The sequence below is a fragment of the Neophocaena asiaeorientalis genome, unplaced genomic scaffold (assembly GCF_003031525.2).
Source record: "Neophocaena asiaeorientalis asiaeorientalis breed wild unplaced genomic scaffold, Neophocaena_asiaeorientalis_V1.1 scaffold336, whole genome shotgun sequence".
NCBI lineage: Eukaryota > Metazoa > Chordata > Mammalia > Artiodactyla > Phocoenidae > Neophocaena > Neophocaena asiaeorientalis.
In genome coordinates, this window is record NW_020174788.1 from 1396273 (window position 1) to 1413627 (window position 17355).

The following is a 17355-nucleotide window of genomic DNA, read 5'->3' on the forward strand; positions in this document are numbered from 1 at the left end:
GGAGCAGATAATATGTTCATTTGGTTTCAGTTAGGAGTGTAATCTGAGATGATGGTATTTTTCTCTGCCAAGGTTATATGTTATATTCTTATTGTTATATGGCAAGTATGGTCCCCACATTGGGGATTTTTCCATGGGCTTCCCACTTGCATTCTCAGGATTCAGCCATCGGTGCTGGGGTTGGTAAAATTCTTCAGTAATGTTAATTCATTATTTAAATTCCTATTGCAGCTTTCAAAATTACATATTTATACTTTAAAAGGATTTTTAAAAATTTGTTATTGGTTGAAACTATGAGAATATATAACTATTTATAGCAAAAAAGAACAATAAAAAATCCAAGATCTGCTCAGGAAATATACAGGATTATAATCGCTCTGAATCAACTAATATCTTTTCCATTCCTTCTGCCATCTCTCGTTTGAGCTCAGAAAGACTTCTCACAAACACCTTGTAACAGCTTCCTAACTGGTTCCCATGTTTCTAACATTCACTTTCTAACTTCACTAACCTTCACTTCAGATATCCTGTGCATCTCTCCCCGCTCATAAATCATCAGTGGCTCCCCACTCCCAACTGAATCAAGTCTAGATATTCAAGGCCATCTAACCCCAGGGTACTTTTCCAGATTTTATCCACTGGCTCTGCTCTCATGTGCCAACCAAAGGAAACTGCTCCCCAGTCCTGGCACACTCAGTGCCTGTTCTCCTCCCCATTGCTGCTCCAGGCCACTCCTGAACCAGGACCCTGGAGGCCTTCACCTGGACTCAGTGTCTATCAGTTGAAATACCCATACTTCTCTGAGAAGACTGAGTAACCCCAGGGGAAGTGATTTCTGTCTCTCTTTCCTTAGATAATTATATTAATAATAACCAGTAGGCACTTACAGCTGATATTTCCCTCTCTGGATGGAAAACAATAATAACATTATAATCATGGTTCTATTAACCTTTAGTATTAGCTATATGTCAGGCACTATGCTAAAAAGTTTATATACATTCTCCTATTGAATTCTCATGATGTCCTGTCAGCTGGTCTTACAATGAAGTTACAGCTCCTGTGGAGGTCTGACTGTAGAAGCAGGAATATGGTAGATGTTGGGTAGGGTCAGAATTGCCCTTGAAAATCCCTTAAATTGTACATGGTTTTGTGTACATAAACCTACATAACTATATATGCATAAACATATAGCGTTATATACAGCATATAATAAACATATGTAAGTGGAGCATAATCCTGACCATGGATTGAAACCAGGCCCTGGCAGTGGAAGCGTGGAGTTCTAACCACTGGACCATCTGGGAATTCCCGGCCCTGAGTCTTTAAACACTAGGACACACTCGAAGTTCACATGAGAGTCAGGTGGAAATTGAACCCAGCAGAGGAAACAGCAGACTTGGGTCTCCCATAATCCCTTCCAGGCCAAACATGCATGAAGAAGAAAGGGCCTTGAAAGAGCCTATACTCTTTCAAGTGCTACTGAAGTAACATGCAAATCCACTGTGTACGCCTTATTTTCCAGATTAGGAGCAAACTGGGGCTCAGCAGGGCTGGAGAAAATGGCTCACAGTTCTGGCAGCCCCCGCAGTTGCACCAGCTCTAACTCCCAAGCTCACACTGCTAACCAGGCTGCTGAAGGTGTGGAGTGTGGCCCCTTCTAGCTGCGCTTGAGTATGTTTCCCACATGCTGCCTTGACTTGTGGCTATCCATCGTCTTTCCTCCACAATACTGAATGTGTGGAGTGTACAGGCCCTGTTGACTTGGCCTGCCACGGCACTCGGGACACAGCCCTGAGGAAATGTGATGGCTGGGCTGCCAGAATTCATGCCTGTCTGGGTGTTTGGGTGTTACATAGATTGGTTCTTCCTTCACCAGGCAGCGTACTTTTTTCTTTTCAAAAAAAAAAAGTGGGGGCTTCCCTGGTGACGCAGTGGTTAAGAATCCGCCTGCCAATGCAGGGTACACGGGTTCGAGCCCTGGTCCAGGAAGATCCCACATGCCACGGAGCAACTAAGCCCGTGTGCCACAACTACTGAGCCTGTGTGCCACAGCTACTGAAGCCTGCGCGCCTAGAGCCCGTGCTCTGCAACAAGAGAAGCCACTGCAATGAGAAGCCTGTGCACCGCAACAAAGAGTAGCCCCCGCTCACCGCAACTAGAGAAAGCCCGCACGCAGCAACGAAGACCCAACGCAGCCAAAAATAAATAAATAAATAAAATAACATTTTTTTTTAAAAAAGGGACTCTTCTGCCCATGATGCTTCAGTTACCCTAGGCTGACTAGTAAGTGCGTTAACTTCCTTTTCCAGAAGGAGAAACTGAGGTCCCATAACGTTCTTAATAGAGCTAGGAGAAAACCTGGGACTAAATATTTCCAGAGAATATACAAGTGAATTCTCAAATATTTAGCACTGCTAACACCAAATGAGATCATTTTTTTAAACAGAAATCTATGATATGGGAGGAGAACCATTGGCATTGACAGAGCTGAGAATATTGACTTCTCAGTGATTCAGATCAGTGAATGGCTGGGGGAAGCAAGGTCCTGCATCACACAGCATGTCAATCAATGGCAGAGCTAGGAGGAGCCTGAGAACTAAATTTTACAGCCTCCAAATGGAAGAGGAAAGCACGTCATGGAGCTGAGGATATAATCTGTTGCTTGATTACACGTGTCAAGATAGCCAGCAAAACCCTTTAAAGAAGGTCTAGCAGATACATTGTTAGTTTTTAAATAGCTTAAGGCAATCTTTCCCAACATGTGGTGCTTTGGGTTTTTTGCTTGTTTGAGTTGGTTTGGTTATTTGGGGTAGCACACGGAAGATTTTTTTTTTTGCGGGGGGCATTTTTAAAGCCTTTTCCCCCCAGCTTTACTGAGGTATAACTGACAAAATTGTAAGTTATATAAAGTGTTCATTATGGTGATTTGATACACATATACATTGTGAAAGGATTCTCCCCCATCTAGTTCATTAACACATCCATCACCTCACATATTTAACTTTTTTTTTTTTTGGTGAGACCATTTAAGTTCTACTCTCTTAGCAACTTCAATTTTACAATACAATGTTATCAACTACAGACACCATGTTTTACATCAGATCCTCAGACCTTATTCTCCATACAGGCGAAAGTTTATACTCTTTTACCAATCTCTCCCTGTTTCTTGCACCTGTCAGTCACTTTTCTACTCTTCGTTTTTATGAGTTTGACTTTTTATTCCACATATAAGTGATACCATGCAGTTTTGTCTTCCTCTGTCTGACTCACTTCACTTAGCATAATGTCCTCAAGCTCCATGCATGCTTTCAAAATGGCAGGATTTCCTTCTTTCTTGTGGCTGAATAATATTCCATTGTATATATATTCCACATCTTCTTTATCCATTGATAGACACTTAGGTTGTTTTCATTTCTTGGCTATTATGAATAATATTGCAGTGAACATGGGAGTGCAGCTCTCTCTTTAACATCTTATTTTCATTTCCTTTGGATATATACCAGAAGCAGAATTGCTGGATCATACAGTAGTTCTATTCTTAATTTTCTGAGGAACCTCCATACTGTTCTCCACAGTGGCTTCACAAATTTATATTCCCGCCAACAGTGCACAAGGGTTCCCTTTCCTCCATACCCTCGACAACACTTGTTATCTCATGTCTTTTTGATAATAGCCACTCTGATAGGTGTGAGGGGACATCTCATTGTGGTTTTAAAACATTTAATAATTACACACTTAGTTTTTTAAAAAAATTTCTTCCTATTTATGGCAAGTAAGGTTGGCATTCCATTTATGGCAGTGATATAAAAAATCTTTTTGAATATATTAAGTGAAAATAAGAAAATTTAAAGACAAGTATTTCTAAAATAATAATACCATGGTACTTTGACAAGGTAAAAATTGTGATGGTAATATGAGCAGGGCAGAACTTGGGGAAACAGTGGCATATGAAATAACTGCACATCTCTGAAAGCTTTAACCAGTGATCCCAAAAGTAACTCCAGGGAAGGTCAAAGGCCAAAATATTCTGTTTAATGCACTTTCCATCCAGATTCTTATGCAAGAAATGCCCCGAATTTTCTTAAGGTGCTCCTAGCAGTAGATCTGTTCCCCATCAACATAAGGCACATTTCTTCAAGAACCCTTGGTTATTTACTACAAGTTACATCAATTGTTCAGTGCAGTGATCTTCAAAGGTAGGTTCACACAGGCCCTGGGTGAATGCCAGAGGATCCGCAAGGCATGACAAGGCTGGAATATCTATTTGTATTTTTTTAATCTAAAATACAGGGCTTCCCTGATGGCGCAGTTGTTGAGAGTCCGCCTGCCGATGCAGGGGATGTGGGTTCGTGCCCCGGTCCGGGAGGATCCCACATGCCGCGGAGCGGCTGGGCCCGTGAGCCATGGCCGCTGAGCCTGCGCGTCCGGAGCCTGTGCTCCGCAACAGGAGAGGCCACAGCAGTGAGAGGCCCGCGTACCGCAAAAAAAAAAAAATAAATAAAATAAAATACAGAAAAATAAATTTGCTAATGATTAATACACAGACTGACAAAAGAGCAGATGTCTATTTTATAAGTGTACACATTTGGGAGTGGGACACTAAACATCATTTTACAAATAGGACATTCAACCAAAAAGGTATGATTACTACCAGATGTGAGAAAGGGGTTGATTAGATCTAGGACTTGCACTACTGGTGTATTTGCGACCTGTTTTCTCTAGGCAGGCTTGTTCTCTCTCCCCCTATCTATCCCTGAGGAAGGGTGAAGTGAGAGAGGGCAGAAGACCCTGAAGAAGCCACCCTTGAATAAAAGATGTGTGTCCAAGAGGTCACCCTCACATGTGAAGGATCATATGCTGTTTTTTACAGTCCTTTGGAGATCTCAAAACCCAACCATCTTGTTCCAGTTCCAAATTTCAAAAAGGAAAGAAGACCCAAGCCATAAATGGACTGGGTTCCCAAATCTTCTTAGTATTTATCTATAACTCAGAATTAATTTTTCTATAAAAATGGCTTATAGTAATTCATTTTCTTAGAAGAGATCTATTTAATACTCAATATGGCAGAAATAGACATTTGCAATGACAATTTACAGATTATAATGCTGTTACAATACTAATGATTAATGGAACAAAAATTGAATAATTTATTTTGAACCATGTTGTAGGTAGAGAAAACCATGAGAATGAAAAATATAGACTTTCATGAAGACTTGGAAAATGGCTTCTAGTCTCCTTCGAGGACATGAAAGATACACAGAACTGGTTTTTTATTGTCCAAGTTCACTGCAAAACTCACAGCGCCTCTCTTCCTTAATACTAGAGTATCACTAGTACGCTCCTTTCACTTACATTCATGATTAGCATCCATCTTGGGTTGGTAAAGACGGAAAGAACAAAGATTCATTTGACTCCGACAGAACTTCACCCACCAAAGTAATTATTCATTAATATAGGGGTCTGCTTATATTTAACCTTTTCTTGTCTCATTAAAATATTATGTTTCAACACACCTCTCAGAGATAATTCAGCTGGTGCTTGGAGTTGGGTATATACTGCTCTTCATGGGTGTTAAAAAAAAAAAAAAAAAAGGCCCAGTGGTTCACGAGCTAAGGTTCCACTTTACTGGAACACTGTTTAGTTTACAATTGACAGAGATTATGGGGGTCCTTTCTGAGGTTTTCTCTTAAGGACCCAGGAAGGATGATACTTTTTCCACGTACTTGAGGAGAACACACATCAGATTTATTGTTTGGGTTAGGTCGCTTTTCCCAAAGAACTTAGAATCCATGGGACAATGTGGAAATTTATGAATATTTTAAAGTTTCATCAACACATCATGAAGGCGCTAAAACAGACTGGAAATACATAAAACATAGCTGTAACCACTTGCAGAGGATGACAGTGGCAGGAAGACATAAGGGAAGAGAAATAGCTCTCTCTGCAGTTTCTCACGTACACACACTAACAACAAAATGCACACAAGTTCATATTGGGGTCTGATTGCAAAAAAGAGCCCGCACTTGCAAAAGAACAGTAATGCTAATGATGGCAGCGTAATGATGCCATCTCCATTTTCTTTCAGTCTCTCTCACCTTCCACTCTCACTCCCACCCTGCCTCCCTGGTTGCCCTCGCCATCCTCCTGCTCTAACATGAACAGGACACAAAGCAGAAAAGAACCGAACAACTGGTGAAATGGGGTGGCTGAGGGGGTGGAAACTCTGAGTTGTTCAAGACTCCCCTGTCCATTTGCCATGTTACTTTCCTCAGAGAGGCCTCCCCTGACGACTCAGTCACAAAGAGCTGCCCCAGTCACCCATCATCACACTCTCCCATTCTCCTGGTTGACTTTTTTTCCCTAGCACTTTGCATTGTCTAAAGTGGTTGTTTATATTTTGTTTCCTCGTGATGTATGATTTTTATTTCTCTTCCCTAATAGAATGTAAACACCATGAGAGCAGGGGATTTGCCTGTCCAGTTCATTCCAAGATCTCCAGTGCCCAGAACAGTGCCTGGTCCCAGGAGGCGCTCAGTTAATAAATGTTGACTCAACCAATACCCTGAAATATCCAACAGATGACATGGGCAACCAACAGTTTCTAGGAAGTAGATTGTAAGGACTCAATACATGGTGGTTATTATGGTTTTATTATTATACTGCTGTTAGCCAGAAAAATTACCTGGCCTCTAGGATTTGACCACATTCTTTCCCAGGCCAGCAAAAGAATCTGGTTCCTCTTGCCTCACCCTGATCCTAGAAATAAAATTTGTCCCCAAGCCTCAGAGCTGCATTCTACCCATCCTCAGCCATAGTCCCAACATCTCTGTGCCCTCAAAAGCAGGCTCACTGCGCGGCCGGGGCCTGTGCTCCGCGACGGGAGAGGCCACAACAGTGAGAGGCCCGCGTACCGCAAAAAAAAAAAAAAAAAAAAGCAGGCTTAGTGCTACGATCCACAGTCTCCTTTGAGAATATTGGGTGAAAAATCCCCACAGCCTTGGCCTCAGCTTTCTTTGTTCACACCGTTTGCTTTGAAGACCTTAACACGGTGCTGAGAAATCAATAAGCAGGGATGCTGCCAACCCTGCGTGTATCTCCTTCTGATTCTCCTCCGGGAGGCTCGGCTCACTCTGACACACTGATAAGTCATGAAGTGCCCAGCTTGGTCTGCAAATTAAGCCCCTCATAAGTAATCAAGGAACACCAAGCTTAGTGTGCTGTGGGTTTTCCATCGTGAGTGTCATTAGATGAAATGAAAGTACACAGTACAGGTTTTCGTAATGAACAAGCCTCAAGTCAGGTTTGCTGTGATAGCGTTATCAGTCATTGCACAAATTAATTATTTAGGAAAGCACTTTTTACAGTGGGTTTTCATTTGAGTTTTGCCCCTTGATGTATGTGTATAAAAATGACTAATCCATTGGACACTGCTATTGTACTTGTGCATCTATCACTATCTGGCCTTTTTTTAGTAATTGGTTTATTAATTATAGCATCTTAATGATCTGTTTAAAATAAATAACCATTTGCACCATTTCAAAGGTATTTTGTGAGGCTCAGCTGATATTAAAATAGCACCAGCCTTATGTGCTTTTTCAGCAAGTGACCTAATTAGTTAATAAAGTAATTGAATATTAAAAAGGATGTTGCAGGTGATTAAAATTTAAGAGTCTTCAGAATGTTATTAAAGCTATAAATCATACATCACTATTTTAATTTGCATAGCTACAGAATTACTAATGGTCCCACGTGCACATGGGGCTTGGCAATTATTCCTTTAACAAAATGTTGGTGATGCTGAGGTACCAAATTCTTTCAACTTCTGTTGATAGCTGCATAGAAACCTGTTTCTGCCAGATTAAATATCTAACTGTTGAAATTGCTGCTTGCTCCCTTTTGACAGGTATAGACATTCATTCACTCAAGAATGAACTGTCCAAGAATTGTTAGGTGTTGAGTATAATGGTGAGCAAAACAGACATGGTCCTAATGGCGTTTATATTCTGGAGTTAGTTGGGCAGAGACACTAGTCATAAACTTCCCTAAATTCATGTATAATTACAAAAGGTAATAAGGAGCTATGAAGGAAAAGTACAGGATTTTGCTGGTGAAATCTGACCTCATCAGCTAGATTACGGATCAAACACTTAATTCCAGGTGAAGGGGCTGGGACTTCACCCAGCAGGCTGTGAGCTCTTGTTCAAGCAGGAAATCCCTGATGAACCTGCCAGTGGTATGTAGGAAGGACTGGCTGGAAATGCTGGTTGTTTACCCAACAGCCATCACTCTTTCCTGGCTATCAGAATCCCAGTTCTATTTGGGTATAAAACTAGTACTATGCTCAGGGAAAGTAGGCCAAGGCCCAGGGATAAATGATGAGAAGTCCAAACCAACTGTTGTAATCCCATTGCCCTTTGGTTTAAGGTAGATGTGTTCTGAGGAACTCAAAGAGGCTTTCTGAAGAATGGAAAAGGAAATATACAAGGAGAACACTCCTTTCCTCTATGCTTTTGGATGTTAGCATGAGTGGTGGTGCTACTTGGAGCTATAGCAGCCATACTGACACCATGAGGGGGAAGACAAAACAAATGAACAAACAAAGCCACACACACACATACACAAACATACTCCCTAAGCCTGAGGCCTAATATTGTTGAATTGCTGAACCAACTCTAGAAACTTTGGATGTCTTAAAATATGAAAGAATAAATTTAAGTTGAATATTCTGTTACGTGCTGCCTAAAGCATCTTAACTGAACCAGAGGAGTCAAAAATGAAGATACTGGAAGCTGAAAGACAAATTAAGAGGCGAATATAACTGTCAGGTGAGCAGTGATAAAATGCTAAGCATGGTAGGGTGGAACAAGAGGAATGGAAAGTAAAGTCAAGAATGGAGTTGAGGGGCTTCCCTGGTGGCACAGTGGTTAAGAATCCACCTGCCAATGCAGGGGACACAGGTTCGACCTAGTCTGGGAAGATCCCACATGCCACGGAGCAGCTAAGCCCATGTACCACAGCTACTGAGCCTGTGCTCTAGAGCCCGTGAGCCACAACTACTGAGCCCACGTGCCACCACTACTGCAGCCCGGTGCCTAGAGCCTTTGCTCTGCAACAAAGAGAAGCCAACACAATGACAAGCCCGTGCACCGCAACAAGGAGTAGCCCTCACTCACTGCAACTAGAGAAAGCCCACGCACAGCAACGAAGACCCAACGCAGCCAATAACTAAATAAACAAGTAAATTTATCAAAAAAAAAAAAAAAAGGAACAGAGCTGAGGCATTGTGGACATAGAATCAACAGAATTTGTCAACTTACTAATTATCCAAGGTACCAGGTAATGGTAACTGCCATTCACTGAGTATTTCCTATGTTCCAGGCATTATTCCGAGCACTTTACATGCAGCATCTCATGTAACCATTTCAACAACTTTATGAAGTACTATTAGTTATCACCATGGTTGAATCCTGTTTCAGTCATGCCTTGATTTATCAAGTCAAATCCCAATATCCTCTATAGCCACCAGTGGGCAAAAGCAGACGACTTGCTTCAGACTCCTTGGGAAAGCTGCCGGCTAGACTGCTGCTCCTAACATTTTTCATTTCACAGCACACATAGAAAAGTATAATATTAAAGCACACACTGGGGTAAATGCGAGGGGACTCGGGCATCTATATGGGGCTTCACAAAAGCCTTCACTACTCTTTATTATATAATTATAAGAAAATAAAATTCAAAATTTAGGGACGATATTAAATACTAAATTTGTGTAAATTTTCTAAAAAATAATCTCTTTAATTTTTAATGAAAAATTTGTTTTTTATGAATATAGTTTTTTAATATCAGATTTTATGCTTGAAATAGCAATTCCTGAAGACTTTTAATCCAATCAAGACTTACTAATCATGGTCTCTTCAAATTCTTGATAGTCATCACTACCAATAAATTTTGTTCACACAGTGATATAAATAAAAGTAAAATTCTTCTGACACCCTTCCGAATTTTTTACAATTTTTGAGTCATATTTAAAGTGTGTGTGTGCACGCGCAAGCAGTCGTTCAAAGTAGTTCTTGTGGTTAAAGTAGTCATCAGGTCCACACACAAGGGAAGAAAGCTGATACAACTGCATTCCCACTTCTTAACATTTTGATTTTCTAATCTGAGTAAGTCTTCTGGCACTTATAAAATGGTCTGGCCCTTTTGTTACTAATTCATGGCTTTCCAAGGATGAGAAAGCTACAAAACTGGGATAACCCAAGCAGCACTGAAATAACAGGAGTTATTCTTGTGGGCTGTTCTTGTGCAGCAAGAACCCACAAGGTAAGGGAGACGTGAAAAGTAAAGGAAAAGCTATTCACCTGCTGACACTTCTACGGCCCTGACAACTTCGTGTTTCCATACCGCTAAAATGTTACACTCTGCCTTATGGTATATTTGAATCCAGATCCCTATATAAGACAATTTTCATGGTTGGGGCTCATCTCTGGACCTGGAAGCAGGGAGAGAGGACTCTTTGGACTTCACATTCACAAATACCTCACACACAGACTGTGGCTCTACCTCCAAATGAGGCTATGCACCCACTCACAGGTACACAGTGAGGACTGGAAGCTGTACATCATTCAGCCTGAATTTTACAAATACACCACATTTATGACTCTTTGACATTTCTTCACTATTTTCATGTATTGCAAGCCTCAAATAATGGAAGTGGCCAGGCTCTCTCTCTACCCTGAAGAGGCCCGTGTGTGTCTCTGTGTGTGTCTTTTTATGTGTATTTGTCCTCCAGTGCACATTTTCATAAGTGGATTGGATGTAACATGTTCAATTAATTAAGGAATACATTTTTATTACCAACACCACTAACGGTTATATCTTGATCTCCATAAGGAACTGGCCAACTGGGGAGATTAGTGTGCATTGGCTCATGACTGGAGGGGAACAAAGATGTGCGGTCAACACATCTGCTTTGCATGTTTGTGCTTTGTTTATCATAAAATGGGCGATAATGATAAGGATGTGTAAGAAGCACAGTGTTAATGACAGTGCCGATGGAGAGTGTGAACAAAAGCCATGACTTCTGAGAAAGAGCTGGATGTAAATTAAACCCCAGATTTGTTCAGACTATAGGTTTTATAGCTACACGTTTATGGCTATTAGAAAGACCTTTGGTGTTGAAATTCCTGCAAGAATAATTTCATCACTTCAAGTGTGAAACTCCCTAGTCACTGATTCCAACTTCTCCCATGGAAGCAACTGCTTTAGAATATTGTTTTTGCTGACGTGACCATTTTATTACAGAACATAGTGTGTATTACGTAACACATGCAGCTTATATCCATGCATTTCATAACACACAGGAGGACACTGACCACTTGTGGCTCAGGAGGTCTTTGCCTATAGTCTGAAGATAAACATTTTAATTTCAATAGTTGCCTATTTATTTTCACGTATACTTTCAATTTAAGGCAAATTTCCCTATTTTGCACTGATGGTAGTGATGCATAGCTTCTTTTTAAGTGTTAGCTAAAAAGTGAGTCAATGTATAAAACATATCAAATAAATAAAAATGCAGTGGTCTATTTGGGATAAGGCAAAAATCATGGAGATGCTCTGCAAATGACCCAAGTCTTGGAAACCATGGGCTAGGTAATAATAAGAAGGAAGATGTAGGCTTTGGGTTGCGTTTCTGATAGCGATGATGGCCACACATTCATCCTGGAGACCAGTGCCATACACACGTAAAGCTGCTGCCTGATGCCCCAGGAGCGTGCTTGTCCACGTGACACTAATTGGCCCACACAGGAGTGAAACCATGACCCTTCCCTCATTAGCCACATGCTCAGACCAGCTGAGCTAGCTCGCTCTGGGTCACTGGGGTCCCATGTAGGAAATTACCATTCCAGTGCCCTGTGGTCCTCTCGTAACCCCAACTAATGAATGTCCCGTGGAGCCTAATGTCATTCCTGGGGGAGCACGCAGCTCTCCCAGCAGTGAAGAAGTTGATGACATGCTGAAGTTTTAACCTAGGGAGAACCAACTGAGGTGGCACGGAGAACTCAGGAAGCCTGGGAACAATCTTTCAAACATCTGTGTGTTAGAAAAAGGCCTGGCCTCAGGACATGAAATGCAAGCACAGGGAAGTGAAGAAAGCAGCTGAGCATCACACAGAAAGTTTATCATAGCATAAATGACAGTAAGTGCTTGCTGTCTGGGCTGAGCACTTCCTGTCACCAACCCTATACGGTAGGTGGTATTATCCCTATTTTAGAGATCAGGAAACCGAGGCTCAGAAGTCACTAGTAAGCATCTAAGATAGGCACTCCTCCTAGGATTGCCATATTGTGGAAATTAACACGTCACCAAGTAGAAGGGAAATATTACCAGACAGACAGCTTGCCAAACCTTTCTGCTTGTGCCCCCTTTTAGGTCTCAGGGGAAAGACTGTAGGCCTTCAGGTAATCTTTATTTTTCTGTTGCTTAAGCACATCCACAGTGTAGCCTTTAGAAGAGTTTTTTTTTTTAATAAGATGAATAATAAGATTAAGAAGGCAAGGCCTAGGGAAAGCATTCTTCCCAGGTGTTGGGGAACACTGGAAAGAAAGGGATGGCAGGCTTTCTATATGCATCCTGAAGACCTGGGAAAGCCCACTAGCCACTCCACCTGCTTTTTTAACAAGACTATTGGATCGATACCCCTTCCAGGGCCAAACTAACTGGTGGGTGAAATGAAATACCAAGTGGCCCTCACTTGGCAGCCACTCTTACCAGAGCCACAGCTGGCCCACTGCCCTGGGGCTGCCCACTGCCACAGTCCTTTCTGGGAGCCATGAAGGCCCATGTGAGTGTCCACTTCCAGCCGAAGATCAGGGCAAAAGGAACTAGAGACACTTGGCACAAAACAAAAGCCCTAGTTTAACTCAGCCCTCTGTTTTCTGATTAGTCTAAGGGGATGACTCAGCTTGTCCTCAAAGCTTCCTACTCAATGCCTGAGAAATTTGATATTTTTAAGGTGCAACTGGCTAACAATCAACCTAAGAGTCAGATAGATAGAGACAGAGTCCCAAATTTGACATTTATTAGCAGGAGAGATGTTGATAAGTTATTTAACCTGTTTCAGTTCCCTCACATATATACTGGGGATAAAATCTTCCCCTCACAGTGGCTGTATCTGAACAAGGCAATGTGTGTAATACACTTGGCACACAGGGCTCTAATGCTCAAGAACGACAGTACTTCTTATCGCATGCTCTGTCCTCTGCCCCCTCACGGAGCGCAACTGAGTGAAATGTGATGCAAGTTGTCATGGTCCGAAAAGGCATGAAATAAAACTCCTTATTATCATCTTGTTTTTAGTTGTTCATTTGAAGACCAGTGTCTAGTTATTTCACATACTGTATTCCTCTTCACCACAGGCTGCTGGGAAATTATTCCTTGACATAGAGAGGGGAAGGTCTTTTGAAGGCCTTGATGTGAAGCGCTTAGAAGACTTACCAGCACTGCCCACCCACCCCTCCTGCCCCCAGTGTCCAGCCTAAAACAACATACTTTTCTGTGTCTATTAGAAATTTTTCTTGCTTGCAGCCTTGGAGTGGAGGCTTAATTCTGGTCACAGAATTGTGAGAGAACTGCAACCTCTCTCATAAATGGGCTCTCAGGCATCAACACTGGAGGAAACTGAATTGTTTCCAAAAGCAAGACAGCGGCTAAGAAATAAGGGTATCAAGACAGTTTTCCTGGAGTAATCTCCTACCCAGTGGGAAGAGGCCAGGCGGAGTGGACAGTATTCTGAGAAGAAATGAGGAGCCCACAATGTGAGAACAGCAACAGACTCCCTAACATAGTGGACAGGGGGCCATCTCTCTCTTCATCACTCTTCCGTGGGCACGTTGGCTGGCTGATTGCCATCGGTCAGGCTTCCTTAACTTCACATTATGTAAATTCAGTAGTGGTAAGAGATGTTTATATTGCCACTTGGGTTGAGTATAGTTTGTTTTTCTTGATTATCTCAGTCCAGACTGGTGAGCATTTAACAATAAATTGTAGCAGTGCCTGGAGATCTGGCGACTCAGATCCCCCCTGGGACTCTGTAGTTAAACAGTTCTCTTTAAACCACTGCCACCTAGTGGTAACTGAGCAGACTGAAATGCGCTTCACTTATGTCCAACGAGAGAATGGGGATGGGCAAAAAGGAACTTGTTTTTTCCCTGCCACCCTACCCAGGAAGCATAGGGAAAGAAGTGACAGAAGATGAATCTCATTCCACTGGCCTTCACTCCCTGCCAATGTTTAACCATCACTGTACATTTTATATGTCAAGCTAGCGCACTCTTCTGACTTTATTTTGACTAATGAGGACATTTTCATTTAATCACAAGCCTTTGAGATAAAAAACAAACAAGCAAGGGCCAGAACTGGAGCACCTGGGTCTTGCCTCCCTTTCCTCCACCGTGGTGGTTAGAAACTTCCTGATGTCAGCTGTGCCCAACTTAATGTGTTCTTTGAAAGTAGGGAATTGGGTCTTGACAATTAACTTGAGGTTTCCCCCTCTAAGAATCAACGTCATTTTTGCTTCTCCACCTTACTCAGGTGACTCAGCGCTAGAAGCACACAGAGGAGATCAAGTAATCAATGTGGCAAATCTCTGCAGATCAATTTCCTGTACATGCACAGAGGAGCTGGTGGCAAATTCAGATATTCCTGGAAGCATATGAGGATCAACGAGTCAGACGCGGTAAAATCCTCCGAGGTGAGCAGAGTCAATGGTGATCTCAGCAGGTTGTGAAGAGAGTGGATTAATGCCAGTGAGCTATTAGGTAAAATAAATTCACAGAGCAATTACCACTGCTTGGGGCTTAGAGGAGATAATTCACAACGTGGGCCAATTTCCTTTTCTAAGCGTGAACTTCAAATAAACTTGGAACAACAAAGCAAGCTCAAGGATAGTGATGTAGGTGTGTGAGCTCTGGTAAAGAGAAGGCACAAGGTTACAACAATGAGACTGCAGAAAGCCTGAGATGTTTCAGCTTTCTAGATCAGTGTCTTCCCTTGGTAACAGACTCCTCTGCCTCCTTCTCTGCATCCACCCCTCTCCAATCAGCAGACACAAAGCAGCCAGTATATTGTATTAATCATATTTATTACAGTTTCCAGACTCCCATATGACAAATACCTAAAGCAGAAGAACACTGCAAGCTGATGTTACTAGCAGCAACCCATCTAAACCCTTCCTGGGAGGAAGGGTTTAGGTGAATTTAACAATGAGGAGTAATTTCAAGACAAGAATAAAAGTCATGTTTTTTCTTTTAGCAGCTGGTATATGAACAGTGAAACTATAAATACAGAGAGTCATCCAGGTTTAGCCTTGTCTAAAAAACATTAATAAGTCACGGTGCAGAGGGGTATCCCCAGGGTTGCCAAACAGAAGGCTAATGCCTTTAGATGTCAGTATGAAATAAGCAAATCACTTTTAAAGACACTGCTTACTATCTGCTTTGCTGTCAGGACAACAGAAAAAGAACTGGACTGCTGCCCTAGAACTTAGCTCACACATAATTCAGCCAGACAATCATTGTTTCAATCACCCCTAAATTTTTTAAAAACACTTCCCCCCACCCACCGACAGCTCTAAAAACATAACATCAGACATAACATCAGACATTTGCTCGGAAGGACTAAAAATCAAAATCAATTGCAGTGTATTTGGAACAGCTTTTACGGCTTTCCTGAGGGACAGTTCCTATCTCTTCAGAGAATGTTTTTAAAGAAGCACTAACTCTGGTAGCTTATCAAACTACTCTTTATTCTAAATAAATAAGACCAACTGAAGGTCTCAGGTGTACTTCTTCCACACACACCCCCTCCCCCAGATCTCCAAACCATCCAAAGCCATTTCTTGACAGAGAGCTTTCATTTTTATTAGAGGAGTGCAAGAGAACTTACAAACATTTGAAAAATACTCGAAACACTGACAGTAAAGGAGGCCCAACCCTTCCTCAGAGCCCAGAAAACTGTGACAGGAACCCCAAAGGCTTATCTTAAATCCATCAACTCAATTTGCCAGAAAGTCATGACAGACCACTCACCGTTGCCACACAGGCCTAGATGGGATTTTCTTTCCTTACAATCACTAAGAAAAGCCTTCTGGGAGTTACTGCCCAGAAGAGCACAGGCTGATGAACAGAAGCTACTGAAAAGGGGTCGACTGCATTCTATATCTGGCACAGGAAAAGGAAAATTAAAACATCTGGAAACCATTATATTTATACCATGATACTCTTAGGTGAATCTTTACCATCCCTCAGCAACCATTTCTTTCATAAAAAATACACAAAGGCTTAGAAAGCTTTGGGGCAGCACCAGTGACAGCTAGCTGTCTTTGAATAATTTTAATTTTTTCCTAAAGGCAAAATTAAGAGAAACTTAAAGAAGTAATTTACAGAACAGATTCTATTTCATGGTTTTGCCCATGTCAGCTGCTATGGAAACAGTACAAACAGAAATACAAATAGCCACTCTACATCAAGTTAGGTTTCCATTTTTTCTCAAGGGATAGAAGCAGTACACCTAGGTTTCTGTAAGCCTTCTGAGGATGAAGGGCAGCTCATAGCTCATGGCCTGACAATCTCTAAAAGTACTCCTGGACTATTTCACCATGAGGATAGGTAAAGCCCTTCTTCATTCGCTAACGACTCTAGCAAGGATTCTATGCACCTAGACTTTAACGCTAATGGTTTCTAGGCTTTCTGACTTGACATGTGCCATGCACGGAGAGCAAGGAACCAACTAGTCCAAGGCCACCTGCCTTAGACACTGATAACTCCAGCTAACCATCGGACAAACGGCCCACTTGTTGTAAATGGTCTCTCAGAGGAAGCAGAAATACTTCCCAAATACTAGCACAAACAACCTAAAGTACAGTCTCTCCTAGTGGTGAAGCAGTAGAACCATCTCTGTGTACAAAGAATGGCTCATGAAATCGTTCTGGGGGTGCAGCCACACCTTCCATTTCTTGATCCCTTGTTACTTCCTAACAAAGCTGTATACTCCTGAGAAGACCTCAACAAGTGTACAGGTCTGCCCTGTGAACTGCCCTGAAAACATACTGCCATGTTTAGAGATTACTTTGAAGAATCAAAGTTGAATGTTCAAAAATAAGTACTAGTGTCTCAAGCCCAAATCCCTAGAGAATACCAGAAGCCAGTTTTGCTGTATTTTGGCTGCTTAGGACCCCCTCGACGAGTTGATGGGGGGCCTCCAGAAATCTACCATTCTGGCTGTTCCTTTCCCCTTTTCTTTTCTTGCCTTCTGAGGAAGACTTCAGCTATTTCCATAGCAACTTATTTAAATGTCCTA